Consider the following 22,126-nt stretch of genomic DNA (forward strand, 5'->3'; position numbering starts at 1 on the left):
CAGATTGGAACTGACACAATAGGAGGGCAGAGCTGAGGCTTTGGGAACAAGGAGGGTCACTCTCCAGGCTTCTCTCTGAGTATGTTTCTAGCAATGTTTGCATCTTTTCTAGTAGGGGGTCACTACTGGATACTCTCCTGCTGTGTAAAAATCTCCCTTCATTTCCAGCTGTAGGAAACAGTAGAATATTCAGAGATTTTTCTCCCTGCCCTTGTGTTAAGTAGAGTTATAGAGGCTTCTTTGAAATGCACCTCAATAGGAAAGGTATAAAATTCTTAGTTGAAACTCCGCCTCCTCTTATTCTTCCTGAATCCTATAGAAAGGACACTGGGGTGAGCATTATACAGGGACACCTCCTTATAATGAGGAGTTCACAGGCTAAGCAGACTTCAGGGCTGAAGCTGTTGGGAGGGTAGGCTGTTTGATGGCTTTTGCTCCAAATACAAGTTCTTATGGTATCAGGGCCAGTTTCATAGTCTGACCTGTCACACAGGGGCTTATGCCCAGAAGTGGTGTGTCTTTGTCACTGTCCTGAAATTCTTAATAATTTTAGTTTTTACCTTATATTTTATACATAAAGTACAATGGGATAATGGAGTAGGTGTATGAGCAGAGGAGGTACAGGCAACATGCGTGCTCACTCTTATTCTTTGTCACCCCATTTGCATATAGCCTTTCCAATGCCCCAGGGGCACAGAATTCTGGTGGATTCACAAGGTGAGAGCTCACTGAGACTTAAAGGTAGTATAAGGTAACTGTGGTATGTCTATAACTCAGTGCTGACAGCCCCAAGTGGCCATGCTTTCTATTCTAACCAGAACTTCCTCTGCATGTGGGAAGAAGGCAGTGATTTCTAAGAAACGTGTATAACCAAGAAAGATGATCAGATCCTTTCTCACTTGTGTTGCTTCCTTGAAACATATGTTGAAAATGATGAATAAAGAGAAGGTTCCTGTAATTCTTATTTCTTTGGGTACTTCCTCACTCATCAGTAAGTCAAGGGTGAAGTGTATGTGTACTATGAAGTGACATAAACACAGCTGGATTAGTTTTGTGTAGAGTTCCCACTATTCTGGAAAGAATAAAACCCATATGTATGAGCTACAAAATATGAATTGTGTAGTGTTGGTGATTTTACCTATCAGTTAAATGCTCTGATATTTGCATTTAAAACAGACATTGCACAATATAAATATAAACAGTAAAATTCATCATAATAATTTCAAATTTTAATTTCTTTTTTACTTAGAACAACATTAAATAGAAAAGAAACTCCATGATGAGTTGAGAGACCACAGAAGAAGGGAAAAGCTTATATTTTAGTAGCTTTAATGACTCTTTCCTCTGTTTTGTGTAAGGAGCCCCACAATTTCATTTTGCATGGGGCTCACAAATGATGCAGCCAGCCCTAGATGGTATGATGGTCCTGAGATGCTGAGCACAGGCAAATAGGGAAAAGCCTCCTTAGATGCACTGGTTGAATACTTTGGTTTAAAGAAAGCAAAACCAACTTGGCTAACTTAATCAAAAACATTTTTGTTTTCTTTTGTTTTGTTTCGGAAGGATGCAGGGTATTCACAGCACTGAAAAAAACAGCTGATAAAACAGTTCAGAACAGGAAGAAATCAGAAACTTCCAGGGATCCAAGTTCAGGAACCAAAGGACAATCTTATGGGTATTGCAGCTGGGGTGAATCTGTTCCAACTCGCTGTCTATACCTGTGCGGCTCCACTCTGCAATCTCGGTCCGGAGGGGGAGCTGGATGGGTCCACCTTGGCTTGCCACATGGCTAGAGGAGAGCAGGTCTCCTTGACTGACAGTACTCCAAGACTGCACACCACGGGGAAGGAGTCATTCCCTAGTTTGAAACTGGGGAGCTGTGCCGCAGGAAGGGAGAATGAAAGCTGAGTGGAAAACCAACAAATGCCCATTACATAAGAGAGACATTCTGAAAAGGGTGCTGAGTATCTGTACCACCAGAGTATATGAATGATTATTCATCCTGACTTTAATAATCGTGTAGCTCCTACGGGTCCACATATCTATATATAACAAACCTCACAGAGATTATTTTTATTTATTCCTTCATTTTTCATGCAAAAAATATATATTGGGAGACTACTAAAATCTCTGTGTTAAATACTGGTGATACAGGGACTTCCCTGGTGGTCCAGTGGTTAAGACTTCACGCTTCCACTGCAAGGGGCACAGGTTGGATCCCTGGTCGGGGAACTAGGATTCTTCATGTTGAGCAGCACGGCCAAAAAATATATATATATTGGTGATACAGTTATATGAAAGACAGATATAAAACCCACCTCCATGGATCTTATAACCTAGGAAGATTTGGATGACAGCTAAAGGATTATTAGAGATTATGGAATAATAATGAACATGTATTTTACAGTATACCAACATCTGCAAATATATACACAAAGGATGCACAGGTGGGTTCTGATACTGATGTCCCCGTTCTTCCCTCTGAGTAGCTGACGGAAAGCTATAGCCAGTGTCTGCAAAAGCACAGTCTTATTCATTTTTCAAACATCTCTTTATTAGGCTCCACCTGTCTGGGATGGGGAACTCTTCTTTCAGGTTCTATGGATCCTTTTCTATATCCTACATCGTGGTTGAGAGAATGGGCTTTTGAAACCCAATTGTCTGTATTTAAAGTTGGCTCGCCCTCCTCATAGCTGTGTAAGCTTGAGCATATTACGTAATCTTCCTGTTCCCTTCTGTGAAATGGAAATAATTCCCATACCTACATCGGTAGGTGCTTAATAAATGGTAAGCTTTTACCACTACCACCGCCACTAACTGAGTCTACTTTGTGATGCCACCTTTATTGATCACACTCACTAAACTCTAAGGAACTCTAAACCCTCCCTCTTTCTCTCCATTGTCTAGATTTACAGTGCAGTTCATTTTCTGCAGTGATGGAAATGTTCTACATCTGCGCTGACGTAAGAGTAACCTTTAGTCACACATGGTTCTTGATCTTTCAAAATGTGGCTAGTGTGACAGAGGAATTGAATCTTTAATTTTATGTCATCTTAATTAGTTAAAATTTAAATTTTAATATTCATTTGTACCATATTGGACAGTACAAGTCTCAAGAAAGGAGTTTTGACTGGATAAAGGACAACATAGAATCTTCGAGTTACAGGCAATGGGATTTCTCTGATAGGAATGTAGCTGAATGGGAGGAGAGGAGAGGGTTAAAAAGTTATCTTCTTCCTCTCTTTTTCTTGCTTCTCTTTTCCTCCCTTTTATTCTTCCTTCCATCTCATATAGCACTGACCGTAGGGGATCCCCTCAGTTCTCAACCTCTTCATCATGTAAGGAGTCAATGGTGGGCCTCAAGGGGAAGGTGGGAGGGAGGTCTGCCTCTAGCCTTGAGTTTAGACTGAAAGGTTAAAGCCTTCTTGCAGGTCTCACACATACCAGCTCAGTTCACCAGGGTAAGACCTGAAAGAAAAGTGGAGCAAAAGCCTAGCTATTGACAAGGAGTTTGCATTTTTCTGAGGCTTCTGTTAGGCCTCTACCCATTAGAAGCTTAGCTGGGGGTCAGAATTCAGGCACTTCAGTTCTTTGCTATAAAACTTTAGAAAGAACTATCAGCTTTTAAAATTCCCTATTTAGAGCCCTGCTCTTAGCTCCTTTTAGGTACCATCTTTAGAAATAATATTACCAAGTTTTCTTCCTCCAAAAGACTCTGCAAAATGCTGGCCACCTGATTCTTGTTAAGATGATACGTGAAGATAATGGCAAGAAATGTGCACTTTTGTCCTCAGCACTCCCTTGAAGGTGATTGATGTGTTCCTTCCACGGCTGGAGGCTTCTGCTCTGCCCTGAAAAGAATGAGAATTGCAGCAGAAATGCAGAGAGGAAACGGTCAAGTGGGTTTTTTTTTTTCTGGCTTTCATTATACGCTATTGGAGCCCACAGTAGAAACAAGTTTTGAAAGGAGAAACTTGGGTTAGAAGAGATACATTAAGAAAGGAAAGGGGCTTCCCTGGTGGCGCAGCAGTTGAGAGTCTGCCTGCCGATGCAAGGGACACGGGTTCGTGCCCCGGTCCGGGAGAATCCCACATGTTGCGGAGCGGCTGGGCCCATGAGCCATGGCCGCTGAGCCTGTGCATCCGGCGCCTGTGCTCCACAACGGGAGCGGCCACAACGGTGAGAGGCCCTCGTACCGCAACAAAAAAAAAAAAGAAAGGAGAGGCTCTGAGAATCACAAAGACAGCCCTCAAGCATGCAGGACCTAAAGACTATGCCAGAATGTTTCTCAAGGGAAACAAAAAGATCAGATGATCTTGCCTCCAGGGCCTTGAAATGATATCAAAGCTAAGCTAAGATGCTAAGCATGTAGCATTTGAGACCTGAAGGAAAGTAGAGAGTGGGATGGGGCATGGGCTTAGAGAAGGAGCAGCGGCAGGGGCCACACCCAAGGGAACCACAGGGAAGGGCAAGGAATGAGCAACAGAAGGTTACTGAGCCCTGATACAGTGGGGCCTTGTGGAAGCCAGAGCAGCCCTGCAGACCCTCCACTCAGCATTTTGGGAGGCACTGTCCATCATCTGAGTGAGGAATCCATGTAAACCCTTCATGTTGTCTTTGATGCCTGGTGGGGCCCTTTTAGTTACGGCTTCCAGCACACCTGTTGTTAGCGGGTTGTCCACCAGAAGAAGTGAGGATTTGCTCAGCCCCATCTGAACTGCCCCAAGTGGACATCCTCCATTTTTCAATCCTTCTGGGACACTCATAAGCTCCCTTAATTTAATGATGAAAATGTTTGATGCTGATAGGCATGTTGGCAGTGGGTAAGGGAACATGGGTGGGTTGCACAGTAGAGAAACCCACCCTAGCTACGTAGGGAGCACTTCACTGTCTTACTTTGCTTAGAGCTGCAGCTCTGTCTTTATAATCTGGATGCTTTAGGCCCTCTTTCTATGTTTTGTCTTCCTAGTTATGCTACATTGTAGGAGACTTTGTTTTGAACTTTTTTGGTAGAAAAGCACATTTCTGATCTTCTCCCTTTGGGACAGAAACACCGGCTCCGTGTATTAGTATTAGACATTCACCTCTGGTTGCAATAATCAAGAGACTATTTCCAACTTGCAGTACCAATAGTGATAATCTTGACTGCATATTCAATTCAATTTAATTAATTTCTCCAAGCATGTTTTGAGTGCCAACTCTAAATCAAGCATCAGGCTGCTTACAGGTGACACAAAGTTGAGTAAGACATGGTTTCTGGTGCTTATCATCTGGGTATGACTGAGATCTGTGTACCTTCTTAAAGATGATGCTATTCATCTAATATATGTCTGTGGTGGGGCGGGGCAACTGGTAGACATGGAAACATTCCAATAAATGAGTTTGGTTTTTTTGTTTGTTTGTGTTTTATGGCTGGAAACTATTCCTGACTCACCGGATAGTGACTCATGCGGCTCTACCTACTCACTTTCTCTTTTTGCCAGTTCTTAACTTCGTCACTCAAATGTCTCAGCCCTGGAACCCTTTCCCACTCTCATGGTTCCCTCTCCCCTGGCTCTGGGATAGGCTGCTGTGTGCTCCTATCTGAATTCTTATTGGCTTGGTCGTTTCCATTTAGCTCTTAGAGACAGCTGCTTGAGGGTGGCTGAGTGGTAGCTGGAGGCTGTCCACCTCCATTTGGCTTTTGATAATAATTTAAGTTTTGTTTCTTCCATTTGTTTCCCATTCTAGATTGAAAATAATGGAAATTTGTCTGCTGAGTGGGATGGAAAGGTAATAGGTGGGCGAGGCTGGAAGAACAGGACTGGGTGCCTCATTCCTGCCACCTGTTAGACTACGAAATTCATTCTTTTCTCTTTTGTGCTTTGTCCCCACCATCTGCCAAGCTATATTAGTCAGGTCTCTTTGGTTACAAGTAACAGGAACTAACTTAACCTCACTTAAATAAAAGGGACATTTATTTATTTTAAGTATACAGGGATCTTGCACAGAATCTAAGGACTAGTGGGCTTCAGGAAGGATCTGGAATGAGTCTTTGGCTCTCTCCCTTTTTTGTCCCTTATCTCTGTGTCTCATGATTCCCTGGTTTTCTCCCTGTCTCTTTTGCTATCTCTGTCTCCCTCTCTCTTTCTCTGTAGACCCTCTTCTCAGGGTTCTGGTCCATCAGGTGGAATGTGGCCACCCCACAGCACCCGAATTCATGTGTTATAGTTCCATTCAGTGGCAGAGACTGATCACTGCCACTCAGTCCCAGTTCCACATCCACGTCGAAATGGTGGGCTTTGTTCTGGTGCTTATCCCTGGTCTAATCAGCCATGATGAGAGACGTAGGGACATGTAATATCAAGCTGATGGGAAGATGCACTTCCGTGGACCAAGAGACAATTCCCAAATAAGGGGAGACAGTTGGGAATATGGGCAGACTTAACAGGTATTCATATCCTCAGAGACATGCTGTATCATACACGTATTTCCCTGTAGATCCTTCCAGCTCATTATTTATATGCTTTTGCCATAAGGGAGAGATAATCACTGTAATTCTTCAAGGCTACCCACCCACGTCCAGGCCAGATTTGTAACAACTTGGTCTCTAAATTCATTGAAGATGCTGAGGTCTGTTAACATCTGAGTGGCTCTACTTAATTAACTGCTGAGTAACCAAAGGCAACAATAAAAGAACTATCGATGTTTGGTTTTCTGGGGTCCTCAGTTTTCCTCCTACTCACCAAGAAAGGGGGGTAGAGTGATGTTTGGCAGATCAGAGTGCGGAGTTAAAGCCCCAACTCTGCTGATCATCCATACAATAATGCAGTTATAACCTCAGTTTCCTCCTCTGTACCTCAATTTCCTCATCTTCAAGTAGTATAATAATGTCCCTCATTAACTAATACAGGGATTTATTAAATGCCTGCTAAGTGCCAAGCATTGTGCTAGGCTTGTAACACAGAGGTACTGCCCTCATATATTTTCCAGTGTAATTTGAAGACCTACATTAAGAAGAAAAAAAGTACAGTATTTTAATTGTCATTATATATATATATATATATATATATATATATATAAAACACACACATATATACATTTTACAATTATCACAAAATAGACATCAAAAGGGAATTCCCTGATGGTCCAGTGGTTAGGACTCCAAGCTTTCGCTGCTGAGGCGCCCAGGTTTAATCCCTGGTTGGGGAACTAGGATTCCATAAACTGCATGGCACGGCCAAAAAAACAAACAAAAACCAAAACAAAAACCAAAATAGACATCAGGGCTTCCCTGATGGCGCAGTGGTTGAGAGTCCGCCTGCCGATGCAGGGGACACGGGTTCGTGCCCCGGTCCGGGAAGATCCCACACGCCGCGGAGCGGCTGGGCCCGTGAGCCATGGCCGCTGAGCCTGCGCGTCTGGAGCCTGTGCTCCGCAACGGGAGAGGCCGCGACAGTGAGAGGCCCGCGTACCGGAAAAAAAAGAATAACAGGGTGAACACTTGTGTATTCATGATCAACTTAAGGAATAAAATATTCCCACAGCAGTTGAAGTCCTGTTAACCCCTTCCTGAATACATATTCTTCCTTTTCCCCTGAAGTAACCACTTTCCTTAATTTAACATTTATCATTATCATACATTTCTTTATCTATTTATGTTACGAGTTGAACTGTGGTCACTCCCCCACCAAATACGTATAAGTCCTAACCCCTGCCTCCCCCCACCCACTCCCTGGGAATGTGACCTTATTCGGAAATAGTCTTTGTAAATTATCAAGTTAAGAATTGATTAGGGTGGGCCCCGCTCCAATATGATTGGGTCCTGATAAAACGGGGAAATCTGGACACAGAGACAGACCTGCGCGCAGGGAGAATGCCATGTGAAGCTGAAGGCAGAGACGAGGATTATGCACCTACAGGCCAAGGAATACTGGCTTGCAGGAACAATCGGCCATCTGGCAAACGCCAGCAAATCCCCCGAAGCTGGGAGAGAGGCACAGAGCAGATTGTCCCACATAGTCCTCAGAAGGAGCTAGAGTTTTCCTGGAGAAGTTTGAGATTTCTACTGAGAAACTCGGGAAAGAAAGCCTTTGGCTGAGGAGCTTGTTAGCATGATGGCAGGGAGCCCTGGCAAATAGTGGGGGAACTACCCGCGAGGGATACTTTCCTTTTGAGGCTCAGGAAAGTGCAATTCAGGAGAACCTCCTGTTATACTAAATCACCTGGAAGCTTAAAAAAATTACCTATATCAGAACCTCTGGGGAGGGAGGATCCAGGAATCCAGTTGTTTTAAAAGTTTCCCCCGGGTCATACCAATGTTCAGCCAAAATCAAGAGCATTGGTTAGAGGATACCATTCAGAAAGGCATTGAAGGCACACCTTGCGTTTAATCTCAATGACAATAAAGTGCATTTGAATAGAAATTCACCATCTCACGGCTCCTATATTGTTGTTACAATGATTTATTAGTGGAAACAACAACCACAAATGGGCAGCTTTGAGGTGGGAAAGAGAGCAATGTTGTTTGAAATAAAATGCTTTGAGTTTTTCTCTTTGCTTGTGAAAACTTTGCAGAATATTGCAAACTTTGCCAAAACACGGTTGGATTCCCACTCTATTTTATCTCCTGTAGCAATTCTAATTCCTAGCATCAAAATGCCCTCCTGCACCACCCTCTGGTTCACAGATCCCAAAGAGGTTGCATATTCCATCTCAGAAATTCAGTCTTCCTTGAACTTACATGTTTGCACTCTAAGGGCATCTAGAAGGAACTGCTTAGAAAAAGGCCTGCAGGGAGCCTGTCATAATGATGCGGTTTTAAAGAACTCCCCAGACCACTTGTGGGGAATCACTGACCACCTCCTGTGTTTTGTTTTCTTTCCTGACCTCCAAGCTTTCTGCAGTCCTTCAGTTTGGTTTCCAAGGCAGAATTTACAATGTAACGCAGACTGAAGAACAATTGCATTTTATCCCACAGTCTTGTTGGCTTTCAATTTCTCACTAGAAGAACCAAGTCATACTTTCACACAGTTTTCCCCAATATGTTCATTTTTATTTTGTTCCATGCCCTCCCTTAAGATGGAATGGAGCAAGGAGGCAGGTAAAAATTTCAGATCTTTTTCTAAATGGGGAAGCAGGAATTCCAGCTGTGTTTGTGTGTGTGTACAAGTACGTGTGTGTGTGTGTGTGTGTGTGTGTGTGTGTGTACTTGAGTCCTTTGGGGTGTGGGAATAGGGAAGAAAATGGATCTTCTTCTATGGCTTCAACTAATGGCCAAACAGGAGCTCAGGCTTATCTCCCAGACCCCGCTTGGTTGCGCTTCATGATACTAACATCGCGTGGGTATCTCGATCTCTGATCTTCCTGTTCAGCTAACCATTTCACCTGGCAAGCAATTGTTTCCTGTGGATAAAGGCGCATGTTTGGGATTTAGAGGCTATAATTGAAAGCCCCAGAAGTTTGCTTTAGAAGCCTCATTTTTAACCAGAGGATGCCAATTGCCTTTTTTTTTTTTTTAATTAATTAATTTATTTATTTTTGCGGTACACAGGCCTCTCACTGTTGTGGCCTCTCCCGTTGCGGAGCACAGGCTCTGGACGCGCAGGCTCAGCAGCCATGGCTCACGGGCCCAGCCGCTCCGCGGCACGTGGGATCTTCCCGGACCGGGGCACGAACCCGTGTCCCCTGCATCGGCAGGCGGACTCTCAACCACTGCGCCACCAGGGAAGCCCCAATTGCCTTTAGATCACGCTGCCTTTTATGTGAATTCAGTTGAGTGGGTTTTCTTTAAAAAGTAGACTTCGTGTTCTTCCCCAATCTGTTTCCAAATGTTTTATTCAATATTTGTTTCTCATCAAAATTCGGGTGTCACTTCCCACATCTTCACATACCAGAGGCTAGTTTGCTTTCCAATTAAATGCCCCTAGTTGGTGGTCCTCCGCCTCTCTGCACTACAATTGTTCATTTCTTCCCTTTCCATATCAGGCCTAAAAACACGCCACAGGCGTTGTCATATTTAACATATTTTTCTTTCAGCTCTGGATAAAGACAGTGGCTCTGCAGTGTCTGATATGAGTCTACGGGCTAAATCGATAATGAGCATGTCGAGACAAATAGACCAGCAATTGTTCTAGCCAGGCCAAAGGAGGCGAGCAAAATGCCAATTGCAGACCCAGTGGTGAGCCAGCTGCAGAGAGCAGAGGCAGTACTGGATTAATTAAATCGCAGGGGCTCAGCTTGCGCCAGGAACTAAAGTGGCTTTGGGAAAGGCATATGGCAACAATAAGCCAAAGTTAATCGCAAAGTCAGGCGTCCAATAAAGCAGCCTCTGCTTGAAGAGAAGCACGTTGGCTCCTGCATGGTGACTTTTTTCCTGCTCCTGTCTAGCAGGGGTATGTGCAGGGTGGGGTTAGCAGGGCAACAAACCACAGCGCTGTGGCTGCCAAGGAAGCCGGGGAGCTCTGGCCCTTGTGTGCCTGGGGCCCCGGACCCACTGAGCACCTGCTCCAGGCAGCCAGCTGCAGACCTGATTACCGGCAGAGGCAAGGACAGCTCTGGTGCTTGCTCCCCACCCCGCCTTCCTCTCCCCCAGCCCCCCCATAAAACAGCCTCCACCATGCTCTCTAGTTTCCTACAAATTCTTCCAACACTGCCTGTTATCAGTAATAGTCTGTGCACTCAAGTGCATGACCTCATTTATGGTGCTTTGGCAGAATGTCAGCGTCATGTTTTTCCCTCCATCCTTAATAATGGCATCCCATTTGGCCGCTTGACTCTGTGTCTGTCATAATTGCCACAAAGGGCTTCTATGTCCAGGAGTTTGTAACACTCCTACTCTCCTCCCTAAGAGACAAGAAGAGACCAGAGGGTTATAGACTGTCAAAGGCTTACTGCCTTGCCTGGAATTTGTTTTTGTAGTTGTTATAGATGATGACCATGGTTTAGCCCTGGGCTGTTCTCCTGCTTGAAATCCAATTGCATTTTCTGAGGGTTATTCCGGTTGAATTTTCTGAGGGATATTGGTGGGATATATACAAATGTCACTTAAGAAAATAGCTTCCCAAGTCACCTAAATTTGAGAAACACTGGGTTTTACAAAGATTTCTTATTGTACAATGTTTCTTTATTGTGCAGAGGCTCAATATTTTTAAGATGCTGATGTGCCCTGTGAATGTAGACAGTAGATAGAGTTGGCAAAATTTCCCAATTTTTTAGCCTCAGAACCCTACTTTGGAAGAGTATTTATGGGTTGAAATGTGTCCCCCCCAAATTCATATATTGAAGCATTGTCTTAATTTGGGCTGCTGTAACAAAAATACCATAGACTAGGTAGCATAACCAGGATTTATTTCTCACAGTTCTGGAGTCTGGAAAGTCTAAGATCAAAAGATCAAGGAACTGACAGATTCCGTGTCTGGTGTAGGGCCCACTTCCTAGTTTATAGATGGCTGTTTTCTCACTGTGTCCTCACATGGTGGAAGAGGCAAGGGAGCTCCTGGGATTTCTTTTATAGCGGCACTAATCCCATTCATGAGGACTCCACCCTCATGACCTAATCACCCCCCAAAGGCCCCACCTCCTAATACTATCACACTGGGGAATAGGTTTCAATCTATGAATTTTGGGAGGACACATTCAGTCTACAGCAAGCCCTAATTCCCAGCATCTCAGAATGTGACCCTATTTGGAAATAGGGTCATTGCAGATGCAGTTAGTTTAAGATGAGGTCATACTGGAGTAGGCTGGGCCCCTAATCCAATATGACTAGAGTCCTTATAAAGGGGAAAATTTGGACTAATCCAATATGACTAGAGTTCTTATAAAGGGGAAAATTTGGACATAGAGACAGACACACACACACAAAGAGAATGCCATGTGAATATTGCAGTTGTACTGCCACAAGCCAAGGAACTACCAGAAGCTAGGAGAAAGGCCAGGAAAAAATCCCCCCCAGTGCCTTCAGAGGGATCGTGTCCCTGATGACACGAGGTGGGGATCTCAGATATCTAGCCTCCAGAACTATGAGAGAATAAATATTTGTCGCTTAAGCCACTCAGCTTGTGGCACTTTGTTATGGCAGCCCCAGGAAACTAATACAATATTCAGGGGGATCCTGTTTTGAAGAACTTACTTTGAGAAACACTGCTTAACAGGCTTGCCAGAAGAGCAATTATAGCAGTCTAAGGACATATTTGTGGAAGTTTAAGATTTTAAGAAGTTTAAGGCTCAATTTAAGATTTTCTGTGTATTTGTGGGTAGAGTTAATTGTGACTACATTGATGTTATTTCACATTTAAAAGAAAAATCTAAGGTCAACCATATGAGATATTTTGTAAAGCAAATGGACACACTGCCCTCTGATAACCTCAAATGCTCAAATTATGAAACTAGTTTCATTAACTTAAGCTGATGGTAATCTTCCTGCCTTGCCTGAATAACTGCTGCAGCTTTAATTAGATGGGTTGGCAAAAGTGTCCCAGGAGTTGCACTGTCTTTATTGTATTCCTATTTCCCACTGGCTTGAATTAAAATGGAGAGTCCTACAATTCGTGACTGCACGGGAGCTGGTGATGTAGTTATTTTGTTGAGGGAATTCCTGAAGTTGAATAGTGATACCCAAACTTGGGGGTTTCATGAACCAGTAAATTTTTAAAAATTGGGGACTGACATATGTTTGTAAATTTTTTTCTTTTGTCAAGTAAGCATATTAAAACAACAACAAGTGACAAAATGAAAAAGAATCAACAACCACCATGTGCCAGCGACATCATTTAAACTTTTTATTTTTCCTAGTAAGAATATTAAAACAACAACCAACAACCAACTAAACATACCAAAAAAACCCCAAACCAACATCTCTAGCAATTGTGTACTAGTGATACTGTTTATAAAAGGAAAAGATATTGCACAAACCAAAAAAGGTAGAAAGGACAGGATGTCATGATGATACTAGTGGGTTATGTGTGCTTGAGTGCTATGTGCCAGGCATATTCTAAATGCTTTATATGTGTGAACTCAATTAATCCTCACAAAAAATGTTAGGTTGAAACTACTACCTTCATTTTATAAGAGGGGAAACTGAGGTACCGGGTTTAAAAGTTGCCTAGGGTCACCCTCTGGTAGGTGGTGAGACTGGGAGTTGAATTCACAAGTCTAGCTCTGGAGTGTATGATGCGATTTTGAATACAGTACAACCTTATGTCTCTAACAAGACGGTGTCCTTCCCAAAAAAGAAACCTCCGCCAATTGAATGTGTGTGGATATCTTTATTCTATTTTCCCCATTTTGTTGCATACCTGTGGTAACATCGTCACAGAGCAGTCTGGACTGGCATTTGGGAAGCCCCAGATTGCTTCTCTGAAGACTAGGCTCCAGCAAGGGACCCAGAATGGAAATGCACTGTGCTGTTTATGGAGGGAATTCCTAAGGTAGACAGGGAAATGGCTCATTTTTCTTTAATCAGTCATCTCTATTTTGTGGTAGGGCTTGAGCAACCTTAAAGAATGGTAAGTACAAATCAATCATTTCAGCTGACATTTTGAAAATACTTCAGGGTGGCAGAAAGTTAATATATCAAATGTCATCAAAGGTTTAGAACAACCAAACCAAAACTAATATACTTTAAACTTAACCTCAGAATCTGGGTTGTGATTCAGTGCTGAGCTTGGCTCTGTGTGTGTGTGTGTGTGTGTGTGTGTGTGTGTGTGTGTGTGTGTGTGTGTGGTGAGCTGAATTCGATAGCCAAGCTGCAAACTGCCCACATAAGCCACTCAAATGGAAGAGCGTCAAGTACATAGATGGCCTTCTGTAACTGGAAATTACTATACCAATGTAACCTTTGCAAGTGCAGACTTTCACAGTGTAGCATGATTTAGTGAAAGGAGTACATGCTTTGGGAGCAGATAAACATGGCTTCAAATCCCAGCTCTATTATTCCTTGTGGTGTGATCTTGGAAACATCACTTAACCCTCCTGAGTCTCTTTTATTTGTTAAATGGGAACAATAAAACCTATCTTATAGTTTTTTTTAGGTTTTGGTTTTTTTGTGGTTTTTTTTGTTTTTTTTTGAGGTACGCGGGCCTCTCACTGTTGTGGCCTCTCCCATTGTGGAGCACAGGCTCCGGACGCGCAGGCTCAGCGACCATGGCTCATGGGCCCAGCCGCTCCGCGGCATGTGGGATCTTCCCGGACCGGGGCACGAACCCGTGTCCCCTGCATCGGCAGGCAGACTCTCAACCACTGCGCCACCAGGGAAGCCCTATCTTATAGTTTTTAAATGAGGATTAGGTTAATTCATATCCAATGGTTAGCATTATTACTGACCAAAAGAGAATTTTATTTTTAAACAAACATTTATACAGTGTTCATATTGCCAGACCCTATCCTGAGTGATCTATAAACATTCATAATAATCCTATGAGGGGAGGTATTATTATGATCTCCATTTTACAGCTGAGAAAAATGAGGCATAGAAAGGATGAGAAACTTGCCCAAGGTCATGGAGCTGGTGTCAGAGGAGGGGTTCAAACCCGGGCAGCCTGGTGTTAGAGACGATGTAATGTTATGTAATGTCCAGATAACTGACGCTGAAATACTCTCAAATTTAAGTATTTTTCAGTCAACCATACTTGAAAGATGTGCTTTACCAGAACTTCAGAAACAAAGGAAATAGTTGGATATGGACAGTTGGTGTATGGATTTAACGAGCTGTGAGTACGTGCTGCTAAATGCACAGACGTCGTATAGTATGGATTTCCTTAACTGCCACTTTCTTTGCACTAGGGGTTGGCACTAGTGTGTGGGCATCAGCTTCCCAGATGGCCCCTAGTCCTCCCTCATCTCTTCCCTTTTACCCCTTGGGGTCCTTTCTGGCCTGACTGCTGTCCACCAACCCTCAAGTTTCTGCGCTGGCCCTCCCTGGATGCAGGGGTTCTCAAACCCTCTCATGGCCTCCCTGCCATTGCCAGTGTCCTCAGTGTGGCCTGCCACTCTCCCAACCCCTTCTCTGATTCCAGGCCACTTCCTCTCCATACTCTTCCCCCCATCCTGCCCAGGCTCCCACTGGTACCCAGCCGTCGCACCGTCAGCACAGGGCTTCGCGTCGTCATTCTCAGGAGGAACAGAGGCCAGTGCGCGCGAGCTCCCAGGCTCACCTCGCCCACCACATGTGCACAGCAGTATAAGCACAGAGGTGCTTCCTCTTCTCCAAAGCTTTCCTGCACTTGTGCATCTGATCTCATTCTTTATGGGGCCTTCCTTTGTTCATGACTCTCCCTCTTTCTCTCTTGCATCTTCCTTTTTGCCAGGTTTTCCCCATCTTGCAACAACTCCTTTCTCAACCCTGCAATGCCATCAGGCTCCTGCCCTTTCTCTTTGCTTCATCGACACACATCTTGAAAGAGAGCTCATACGAGCTGTGTCTCCTTTCTCCCGTGGAACTGACTTTTCGACTCCTGCATCTATTTGGCTTCTTTCCATAGCGTTTGAGTGAACTGCTCTCGCGGCGGTCATCAATGGCCTGTTAATTGTTGAATCTAATAGTGTCTTCTCAGTCATCACACTTGACCTCTCAGCGAGACCCCGCATGGTCTGGCCCAAGGTCAGCTCTCTCACCTCATTTCCCGTCACATCCCCCTTACTCACCCCTCCACAGCTACCCTGGCCTACCCCCTGTTCTGCAGACAAGCCAGCCCTGCTGTTTCACGGCCTTTGCATGTACTGGTGCCTTTGCCTCTGGAACGTTTCTCTCCCAGATATTTGCATGGCTCTCTCCTTCTCTTTATTCGGATCTTTGCATAAATGTCACTTTTTAAAAAGGCCCTCCCTGGGGAATCCCACTAACGGGCCAGTGGTTAGGACTCTTCAGCTTTCACTGCTGGGGGTGTGTGTGCCACAGCCAAAAAATAAAAAAATTTTTTTAAAAAGAGGCCCCCCCCCGAACCCTGGTATCTACAGTGGCACCCTCTTCCCTCATCACTTCCAATTCCCTTATCTTTAGATTTTTTCACAGCACACTTCACTACCTTCCTGTTCCTCGTCTGCCTCTCCCTGAATATAACTCTATGAGGGCAGGGATTATTATTTTTTTTTTTTTGCAGGTATATTTTCAGCACCCACAGTGGTGCCTTGCACATAATAGACGTTCTATAAATGCTGGGTTGAATGAACAAATTTGAATGTCCCTCATCTGTTAGCTTTTGTGATGCTACACTCGCTGGTTCTCTTATTGCCTCCCTGACCAAACCTTCTTTCATTTGCACTTGGCCTTCTTCATCCACCTTGGACATTAGAGTTTTGTTCCTGGTCCTCTTTCTCCCCTGCTCTATATCTTGCTCTTAGGCAATCTCATCCATTTTAGTGACGTCGGCCCTCACTTATGTGGTGATGCCTCCTAGATTTTTATCTCCTGGACCATTCTATCAAGAGGTAGATCCACATTTCCAACAGCGTACTGTACATCTCCACCCAGAGATACCTCCAACTTAACACGGTCAAAGGGAGGACACACTGTCTTCCGTCCAGATCATTTATTTCTGTCTCAACTAACGGCACTGCTACACACTCAGTTGTCTAAGCTAAAAACTTATCTTTCCCTTCCACGTCCGAGTTTTGGTATGTCTGCTTCAGAAGAAATTCATTTCTTCTGCCATGATTGGGGCCAGGCCCTCATCATCTCTTGCCTGGACTATTTTAACAGTGTCCTGTATGGTCTCCCTGGCTTCAGCCTCTTCTACCTCCAGTCCAACATATCTTCATAAACTGCAGCCAGAATTCTTTTTCTAAAATGAAAATTCGATCACCAGTTTTTCTTTCAAGAGTTTCGGCAGATACCCATTGCCTTGGGATGAAAATATTAACCCCCTGGTATGGCCCACATGATTGGGCCTAGGGAACACTGAATCAGTTCCAAGAGGACGAAGAGCTGTAGCATAGGAGCCGTTGTCTTTCCGGCTGGGTAGCAAGGAGCAGTAAATGTCTCATACCACAGCCAAACTCAGGTGAGGCAGCAACAGTCAAGGGCTTCTCAGTATAAGGTGGTGGTGGGGTGGGATATTTAATCTACGAGCAGATCCAACACTATACCAACTAGCAAAATATCCTTTCCTCCAAAGATATGGAACTTTTCATGAGGAGGATTAATGAATATCTTTTTGAAGCGTCCTTACTTCATAAGTAATAATGATAGTATTTATCATTTACTATATACTGACACTATTCTAAACACTTCATACGTATTAACTCATTTAATCATTAGACAACACTAGGTAGATACTATGATTCTCGCCATTTTACAGATGAAGAAACGGAGGCATAGAGAGTTAAGTTAAATCTTCAAAGATCTTACAGATGGAGGTCAGGCTGGGATTCAAATTCAGGTAACTTGATTTCAGCATTAGTAAGGAAGTCAGGGAAAATGCAGGTCTCATTGAAAAGGAAATGAAATTGGAACTGGGGAGTCATATTCCCTCCTTCTTTCTCTGGGGCCCTCAGTGACTGGGCTGAAGAGAATGCCATGGGTAACTGAGGCAGGAGCATACAGGAAGAAATTTGCTGGAAAGGAGTTTAGTTTTCTTGAACAATAGTTTTTGGTGTTTGAACAGAGATATGAAGGAGAGGTATGGGGAAGAAAGGACAGGGGGAGAGATGGCAGGGGGAGGGAGAGAGAGAATATGAGAATCAGAGATGAATGAGAGCTGTTGGTGGCCTCCTTCCCTCTGAAGCACTGAGTATGAAAAAATCCTTGTTTGGTCAAAGTCACAACTCAGTTGGTTAAAATGTGACCTTTCATTCCTTTGTTCTTGGTTTCTGCTATTCCTCCAGCAAGCCTCAAGCCACTGCATCTTTCAGAGCGTTCTATCAGCTGGAAGTGGATGGACAGAATGGCCCGGAAAAAGGGCTGATTTCTCTCCCCTTGAGCATTTTGATGGAGAAAGGGCTGAAGGAGTATCGGCCTTTGAATGAATTAAACGTGGATACAGGAGAGACCAGTGATCAAGGAGGCACCTTAGATGAGCCCAGGTTCCAGAGGCAATAGTACTAAACTTATTATTGTCCCAGATTCACGTCCAGTACAAAGCAAGGGCCTGTCACAACCAGATGCATGCACTTCAGCCACATCAAAAGACCCATCACTGATTCATCCTCTAGGATGTCTCCCATGATGTGTCTGTCAGTGTGCTGCTGTGACCTTCTCTTCCCCTCTCTTTCCTCCTACTCTTGTCACTCCCTTCAGTTCCTTCCCCTTTTGATGGAGGTCTTACAGGTCTCAAGAGGCATGGGGTGTATTTCTATTATCATATAAAGCACATTAAATTATGCTTTTCTCCCTAAGCTGTGAACTCCTTCAAGAGCGCACTTTGAATTCTATTCTTGGTATTCCCAGCAAGAAGCACAGGGCACATGGTAGCTGCTTAATAAATGTTTGATGAATACATAAATGAATGAATACCTGGAAAACATTTAATGGTGCTGCAGCTGTTGCTGCTGTCACTCCTCATGCATCTCGGTGGGTTTCTTTCTTTCTTCCTTTTTTTTTTTTTTTGCACTGGCACACTGTTCCCACTGAGAAGTAAACAACCCCCTTTCCCTTTGGGAGATTCCAAGGGTGTCGTTTGTTACGTGGTACTCCTTATGGCATGCAAATAATCCTTTATCCATTGTTATTTCTGTCTCTTTATTTAAACATCAACAAAAATATCTGCTTTGTGTTAGAATCCTCCTCTAATGGTGAATCTACACTGAAAAGATTTTAATTCTTAGGAATGATTACAGAAAATTTCATTGAAGGATTTATTTTATGCTGGCTACTGCACTGGACACTTTCATCACATTTTCTCTTTTAATCCTTAGAGCAATGTCCATTTGAAAAGCATTACTTTTCATTTTAAAATGAAGATACTGAGGCTTAGAGAGGTCGAGTGACTTGTCCAATCTACCTTAGTGGAGAAGTCAGAATTCAAAACCAGATTCCTCTGAATCCAAAAATCCACACAAGTTGGAGCCATGATGAGATCTGAGTTTCAGAAGGCCCTCTGACTGCTGCATGGAGCATGGCTGAGAGCTGCATGTCCAGAGCTGAAGAGACAAGCATAGCATAAGCACACAGCCGTGGTCCTGTGAGAGCTGACGGGGCCTTCAGCTGGGGTGATGGTAATGAGGACTGAGAGAAGCAGACAGATTGAAAGCATATTTAGGACATAAAATTTGAGGAATATTCTGATTGAATAGATGTAGGAGGATAGGCTGGGGAAGATTTTTTTGGGATGTTCTAGCTCCTGATTGGTTGCCTGGGCATATGAGGGCTTCATTTGCTGTGTAGGAAATATTAGAAAGGGAACGAGGATTGGCGAGAGGCTAATATAATTCAGTTGTTGGTTGTGGAGGGGTGTTGAGGGTTATGTACTTGGGGACATTTGTGTATATGAAATTCAGAGGGAATTCCTTGATCTTCTAAATTGTCATTCATGCTATGTAATCATTTGATTTACATTTCTTCTTAGTTACCAAAGTTTTTCACTTAATGGTCAGAGGAATTCAAGGGAGTATCTACTAGTGAATCAGAGCCTCTTGGGGAAATCTTTTCCATATTATCCTGTTAAATGCTTGAGTGAGGTTTTCCCCTTTTTACATTTTTCCATCGCTTGAAATCATTCTGCAGCCTTAAATGTATTGAATATTGCTCATTGTCAGGAAACAAAGAGCTGATGGTGCTATCTCTGCTTCTACAGTCTCAGCCTTTCCTTGGCTGTCAGATAAACTATCCACCTCTATGAGTTATGTCCAACTGTCTCTTTGAAAACACTTGTTATAATAGTGTTTATTTTTCTTCCACACCATCATCTAATTTAAAAGAATTATTATTTTTCCCTTTAATTAAGCATTTGGCCCTTCAATATAGCCTTGTTTATAATCCTGGGCACAAATGAAAATACCGTGATTAAATAAATCCTAGGAGTCCCAGCTCAGACTGTCTCACCAAGGAGACTGCAAAATGCTCTCAGATAAAAGGGCCTATAGAATGGTAGCAAGTGAAAAAAGGCGTCGTCTCATTGTACAAAGGAAGAAGGACATGCAAGCCACAGTGGGCTGCCTCCCAATCTCCTCCCCTTAACCTGGGTGTCCAGTATAGCTTGCTTGATGTAGGAGATGGTGCAGTGAATGTTGGCCCCCCAGCATCTGAATTCCCTTCATATGTTTGTGAGCCACCTCCCCACACATCAAATTATAAAGAGCTGGACCCTACTAGAGAAACTGGAAATATCATGATTATTCCTCAGATCCTTGAAATTACAGTGTAGGCACATGACCCAGATGCTGGCAATGAGAGATAGCCACTCCAGGCTTGCTGCTGGATGCTGGTGGCCTGGAGAAGCTGCAACTGCATGGACTCTGCTCTGGTAAGAGTGGCAGCAGCGACATCCAGTTTCCAGAGACTGCAGAGTGCCGTTCTGGGACCAGAAAGCTGTGTCCACTGTCAGTGGTACATGTCGTTGAACCTGCACCCAGTTCTTGTGGCAGTGATGTCTTCGTCAGACCAGCTCTGTGTTATGTGACTTTGGGCATTGGCCAAGCCTCCATGCCTAGCTCTCCTAGAGATTTTGTAAGCTACTCAATGCATTTTTATTCAATTCATTTTCTGCTCATATTAGTGAGGGGTGCTGTCCGTTGCTTGCAACTGATTGATGGCCTCCAAATTCCAGGCTCTATACTAAATTTTAAGGATTCCCAACACTCTGTCCTCCTACAGCTTGTTTCTTGGAATGCCTTTAGAATGAATTTCACTTTGCCTTGTATTACAGTTACATTTTTTAAATCAGATTTTTGAGATCAGAGACTATATCTTATTCATCTTTGTATCCTTTTCCTAATGCTGCATCCCCAATGCTTTGCAAATAGTGAAGACTATTTATAAAGTTGACTCCAGCAGGCTGTAAATAAGCCGTACATTCATAGCTGCAAGAAAATAACATGGGCTAAGCCCACTTGTAAGAGTGGACTGTGGAACCCTGAGGAACACTGGGGGGAAGAGTTAAAGGATGTATTCTTGTGGTCAAGACGCAGTGAGATGCTCCCTATGAGGCTTGGCCTGTTAACAGGTCTAGCCCACTGGTCAGTAATAGCCAGAGTGATGACAGTAATCCCTCTTCTGAGAATCTCCCATCAGAGTCGATTCACTGAGCAATAATTGTCTGCGTCTCAAACCCACTGGGTCTGGTGAGTTATGGACCTAATGCTATTCCCCTTTTCAGCAGAGTGGAGAGAAGTTTCTTCCCCTGTTAAAAAAAATAAATAAATAAATAATCCCTAGAATCAGCAGCATGTGCTCTAGATTGTAGTCTTCATTTCTCAGTATCTCACTTGCCTTTTATGGGTATGAAGGAAAACCCTATATGAAGTTTGCATCCATTTCCTATACACACACGACTACCAGCCTACTTTTTTTTATTATGCTTACTGGACATATGTATAAGATGGTACCTGAGGTCACATTTCCCTGCTGTTTGGCCTGAGTCTAGTGAGCAAACCTTTACTATGTTGTGCCCATCAAGCCTGAGATTGACCTAGCTCATCTTGGCATGAACGTGAATAGAACTCCTTTCCCTTTTACCCCATATCTGTAAAGCTAATTATTGGTGTGGTCATGTATTTGCTTTGCAGATTCAGTTACGGTCTTGATCCCTCCCCTACACTGTGGTCTTAAAAAGCAGCATGTGAATTCCATTCCTACCCTTCCTCTCACCTGTATATTATGACTTAGCAAAGGGCATATATAATATACTTTCCCTATACTCTAAAATGGATGCCGTTTCTTTTAGTGCAGAGAGGTCCTTCAAAGGATTCTCAGAGTAGAGTAACTTCTAGGCCACATATTCATATTTTTCTTAAAAAACTCTAAAAAACCATTCTAGCTCCCTGCCCCCCACCATAGCCCTATTGTTAAGTGCGAATTTGCCTTTATCTATCTAGGGTCATCAATACAGGGCATAAGAGTATAGTATAGTGTAGTAATTAAAACATAGCCTCTGATATCTGACTACTTGGGATCAAATCCCAGCTCTTCTATTTAATGGTTTTGGCCTATTAAAATAACCATAACTTGATTTTTCATCTGTGAAGTTTCATAACCTATCTCAGTGTTAAGAGG

This window comes from Monodon monoceros, unplaced genomic scaffold (assembly GCF_005190385.1).
Source record: "Monodon monoceros isolate NGI ecotype Baffin Bay Population unplaced genomic scaffold, NGI_Narwhal_1 Super_Scaffold_18, whole genome shotgun sequence".
NCBI classification, from domain to species: Eukaryota; Metazoa; Chordata; class Mammalia; order Artiodactyla; family Monodontidae; genus Monodon; species Monodon monoceros.